General features: G+C 63.3%; 1 protein-coding gene across 1 annotated transcript in view; it reads right to left on the reverse strand.

The window, feature by feature from the left end:
• LOC144308438 (cohesin subunit SA-2-like) overlaps positions 1–5,227 on the reverse strand; it is a 48,034-nt gene extending 42,807 nt beyond the window's left edge. The window contains exons 1-2 of the mRNA XM_077888895.1: positions 5,167–5,227; positions 1,617–1,680 (exon numbers count right to left, since the gene is read on the reverse strand). The gene's annotated coding sequence lies outside the window, so the exon portion shown is untranslated. The remainder of the gene's footprint in view (positions 1–1,616; positions 1,681–5,166) is intronic.
• Positions 5,228–5,347: the final 120 nt, after the last annotated feature.

Raw genomic sequence — 5,347 nt, forward strand, 5'->3', positions numbered from 1 at the left:
GTCACCGTGCAGCCACATGCGGAACTACGTCGTCGTGCTGAGGACAGAAGCCCCACCAAACCCAAAGAGAAACGGAAAAGAACCGTGTAGTGCATGAGCCCGTGTAGACAAAGCCCAGGCCGCGCTCAGGGGGCACGGTCAGCGGGCACGCCCGTGACGAAGGCGGCAAGACCGAGCCCTACGAGACTGGGGGGATGGCGGAGTGCCACCGTCCCGATGGTGGTGATGGTCTCACGGTGTGGACCTAGTCACACCGCAGGCTTTCAGCACGCATTGATTCCACATCAAGCATTTAGGGAAAAACATGCAATGAGCTTGAGTCTCCGTGGCAGGTACACGAGAGGACACGTCACGTCTGCGTGGAGGGGGCAGCAGGACCAAGGGACGGGGAGCCGAGAACAGCCCACGAAGCAGGCTCCGTGCCTATGAGTCGGGCAGGAGCGTCACCAGCGACTCCTCCTGGGGACACAGCTCCCGCCCCGTTCACCCCGACCCTCAGCACCCCTCACGGCCTGGGATTCCGCGCCCAACAGGGCCGCAGCCTAACCCACACGCCCGCCCGTGTGCCGCACATGGACGCAGCAGGTTCTCACTCGTTTGGAGACCACTGCTTGTCACCCTCCACATGGCAGCGCCCGTGCGACACCAAAATCATAGCCGGGCTGCTGTTTATTTTCATTCTGAAATCAGGAGCGATCAGAAAATAGCAATCTTGGGGCACCGGGGTGGCTCAGGGGTTGAGCGTCTGCTTTCAGCTCAGGGCGTGACCCTGGGGTCCCGGGATCGAGTCCCGCAGAGAGCCTGCTTGTCCCTCTGCCTGGGTGTCTGCCTCTCTCTCTGCATCTCTCGGGAATAAATAAATAAAATCTTAAAAAAAAAGAGAGAGAGAGAGAGAGAGAACAGCGATCTTACTGCGGTGCAGTCACAGCCTCAGGTGCTGGTAACGACCCAGTGTCCGCTGGGGGTTATCAGCCCCACTCGGAACAGCCACAGATGGGATCGCCGACTCCGCAGCCAGTGCTCACGCCAGCCGCACTCAGGATACATTCAGCCTTACTGTGTTGTTTTTCTCGTACGTTTCTGCCCTTTTTTTTGTAGTAAGCTCCACGTGTAGCACGGGGCTCGAACTCACGACCCTGAGATCAAGAGCCAGCCCGCTCCGCCAACGGAGCCTTAAAACTTTGTAAGACAATAGATATGATGTGAACGCGTTTCTCAATTAAGGTTTCGGGCATCTATCTGCGGGCGCAGACGAGCAGACACGCAGGTGCATACGTGCGCTCAGGTGTGTGGTACAAAGAGAGCAGAAGGGGGCGCCTGGCTGCTCCACGGGGACAGCACGCCACCCTTCATCTCACGGTTGTGAGTTCGAGCCCCACATCGGGTGTAGACATTACCTAAATTAAATAAAATAAAATAAAATAAAATAAAATAAAATAAAATAAAATAAAATAAAATAAAATAAAATAAAATAAAAATCCTGGACGAATGTTCACCAAAATCTTGGCAGTGACCGCTGTACGGTCGGATGACAAGGGACGGGTACTGCCTTCCATGCTCCCGTGTGCACGCTGTCCGTGTAAACGCGGCCGCGCTCACGGCGCAGGAGCACTTACCAACACAGCGTCCCGGCCGCCGCCACCACAGACCGCCACCGCGTTCACCCTCTCTCGGCCAGACCTTCCACCAAAACACAAGAGAAGTCAGACGGCGGCCTGGAGCCCCTGGCGCCACAGGCCGCCCCCCACGCCCCCCCGCGAGTCTGTCGGAGGCACACAGCGCGACTGCAAACACGGGGGTGCCAAGTAGCTCGTCTGCCACTCGCGTTCTGCAAATGGTTGTCGGCAGAGGGAATGAAGCAACAACGGCAGACAATGCCAAGGAATCGGGAGCGGCCGGCTTAGGAAGGCGTGAGCTCCAGGGGTCCCCGTACTGCGAAGGGAGGAGGGAGGGGTGAATCACACCCCCGCCTCTGCCTGCTGCTAAGTCACCCTGCGGGGTCTGGGGCGTCTGAGCCCAGGATATACCTCAGCCTCCCGTCCGCGCTGCGTCTCCCAAGCGCGGATAGCGGACAATCGAGAAAATGGAACACTTTCAGATGCAGCCCAGCGCTCGGAGCTGCCTCCCCGCCCGCGTGCACAGCGCATCTGCCCCGGGGCCCCGTCTTCCCCTCTTCCCCACGCCCCCCGCAGCCTCATCCCCATCGCTGCCCGTGGAGCACAAACAGGGGACCCTCGTGCGAGGGCTGCGTGGCCAGTGAGGTACTGGCCAGAGCGCTCTGCGTACGCGAGGCTGCCAGGATCCGGGGCTCACTCGGGGGAACCGTCTGCCCTCGGGAGCGGCCATGAGACACAAGGTCCACAGCAAAGCCCTAAAAAATGCGTTACCTCATTATGAAGCGTTAATCCTCGCGCGGCCCTCCCACGGCCACTGCTACAGGCCGCAGGGCAGGCCGGCTCGGGGCGCGGGCGGGATGCAGCCGGGATGTGGCCGGGATGCGGCCCGAGGCCCCCGAGAGGGCGCGAGCCGCGGGGAGCCAGCGCCCGGCCCGGCCCGGCCCGCACACGCTCGCTGGCGCTTCTCCCCCAGCCACACGCTCCCCTCTCCCGAGGAGGCAGGGCTTGCGCGCGGGGACCTGCCCGGACCTCACGCCAGGTGGCGTTGCAGGACCACAGCAGGCTCCCGAGCGCTCTCCGCTGGCCTGCCCTGCCCACGGGCCTCCCGCTTCCCAGAGCCAGCTCCTGGGGGACCCACGACCCGGTGGCATTTCCCCGGACTCCCTCATCCCTGCAGGCCTGGAGCCGTGCGACACAGCAGAGGGCTGGGGGACCTGCCCCGGCTGCAAGTTTTAATCCCGTCTCTGTTCCATCCACACGGGGATGGGGACGGCACCGGGAAGGACGGCCCGTCGGGGCTGAGTTTGCCCGTTTTCCGTGTGCCGAGGGACCGATGTCTCAGCTCAGTCCTGCTCAGCTTGCTCGCGTGACTTGGGGCCACGCGGACCACAGGCCTGCCCGGTGACACCATGTCCGGGGTGCCCTTACTGCCCGTACGTAGGAACGGAGGTGCCGCCCAGGCTACGGCCCCCGTGGTCCCCGGGTGTCTGCCCCGTGCTACGTGTCACAGTGCGGAGCTTTCACATCCTCTCTCTAAACAGCAGAAAGGCCGCGGCATCCTGCACACACTTAAAAGGGAACGTTTCCATTAAAACTGCTCCTCTGTGAAAACAAGAACCTCCTCGTGACAGCGGGCACCCACGTGACCCTTTCAACACCGCGCGCGTTTGGATCTTCCCTGGAGACTATAAAGAAGGGCCCGAACGGGAGGCGCGCTCCTTTGGAACAGCCCTGCTCTCTCTGCCTGGACCCAGCAGACTCTGCAATCATGCTGCACACCACTTACCTGCCACGTGTTGGTCCCCAAACGGGACCTGGGACCCCTAGGGTCACATGCAGGCCAGTACCAGCACAGACTTCTGAACCCCGCCCAGGCCGGAGTCGAACCCCAAGCCGCACTGGGGATGCCCCAAGTCACCATCCCACGCCCAAGGCAGAGTACAGGAATCATACCCCCATAGCAGTGATGGACTCAGACGTGCTAGGAAAAATGAGACTCCTAGGGACTGGCTCGGATCCCCGAGGCAGGGTGTGGGGCCCCCAAGGCAGGGTTCCAGACCCCCAGGGATGGGACAAGATTCCCACGGCAGGGTTCAGGCCTCCCGAGGCTCTGCTCATCTCCCCAAAGCGGGGTCTAGGGCCCCTGGGTCACAGTCCTGGCTATGGAACCCCTGCGGCCAGGTCAGAATCTCCAAGGCAGAGTTGCGGACCCCGATGGCTGGTTCAAAGCCCAGGGCCTGAACCTCTGAGGCCTGAACCCCCAGTGCCTCACCTGGATTACCAACATAGACTTCATGACCCCCCAGGCTAAATTCGGAATCTCTAAGCAGTCCCCACTCCTCAGCCAGGCTCCAGATCCTATCTCAGACTTCAGGACCCCCGGGGAATGGTTCAGATGTGAAGCCAGGGAAGTGTCTGGGACCCCCAGGGCAGCACTTGCACCCCTTAAGGCAAGGTGCCAGATCCCTGGGGGCTTTCAGACCTGCAAGGCAGGATGTGGGACCCCCCGCTCCATGCAGGGCAGCACTTGGATGGATGTCCAAGGCAGGATGTGGGACCCCTGGGGGAGGATATGAGGACTCCCCAGGGGACCTGCAATGGAGGATGTATGCACCCTAGGGCAGGATGGGGGACCCCCCCCCCAGGGCAGCACTTTGATGGATGTCTAAGGCAGGATGGGATGTGGGACCCCTCGGGGAGGATATGAGAATCCCTTCCCCATGGGACCTGCAGTGCACCCTAGAGCAGGATGGGGGACCCCCCCCTCCACCAAGGGCAGCACTCGGATGCCCAAGGCAGGATGTGGGATCCCTGGGGGAGGATATGAGGACTCCCCAGGGGACCTGCAGTGCAGGAGGTACGCACCCTAGGGCAGGATGGGGGACCCCCCGCCAGCCAGGGCATCACTTGGATGGATGTCCCAGGCAGGATGTGACCACTGGGGCAGGATATGAAGACTCCCCAGGGGAGCTGCAGTGCAGGATGTACGCACCCTAGGGTAGGATGGGGTGACCCCCCCTCCACCCAGGGCAGCACTTGGATGCCCAAGGCAGGAGGTGGGATCCCTGGGGGAGGATATGAGGACCCCCAGGGGACCTGCAGTGCAGGAGGTACGCACCGTAGAGCAGGATGGGGGACCTCCCCTCTACCCAGGGCATCACTTGGACGGATGTCCACGGCAAGATGTGACCCCTGGGGCAGGATATGAGGACCCCCTAGGGGACCTGCAGTGCAGGAGGTACGCACCCTAGGGCAGGATGGGGGATCCCCCCCCAGCCAGGGCAGCACTTGGATGCCCAAGGCAGGAGGTGGGATCCCTGGGGGAGGATATGAGGACCCCCAGGGGACCTGCAGTGCAGGAGGTACGCACCCTAGGGCAGGATGGGGGACCCCCCCCCAGCCAGGGCAGCACTTGGACGGATGTCCACGGCGGCAGGTGGGACCCCCTCCACCCAGGGCAGCACTCGCCCCCCGCGGAGGGCTCGGCGACCCCCGGGCGGGAAGGGGGCGAGGGGGACGCGTGCGGGGAGCCCCGGGCGGGCCGCACTACCTGGCGCGGGCGTCCGCCGAGAGTCGGCCCCGCGAGCCGAGCTCCGCCTGCCGGCGGCATCCCAAGCCCCGCCCGCCCGAGACCGCGCACCAATCAGGAGGCGGCGGGCACGTGACGCCCGGCGCCCAATGGGGAGTGCGGGGGAGCACGCCCCCGGAGCCCCGCCCCCGCCGCGCGAGCG

This window comes from Canis aureus, chromosome X (assembly GCF_053574225.1).
Source record: "Canis aureus isolate CA01 chromosome X, VMU_Caureus_v.1.0, whole genome shotgun sequence".
Taxonomy (NCBI): domain Eukaryota; kingdom Metazoa; phylum Chordata; class Mammalia; order Carnivora; family Canidae; genus Canis; species Canis aureus.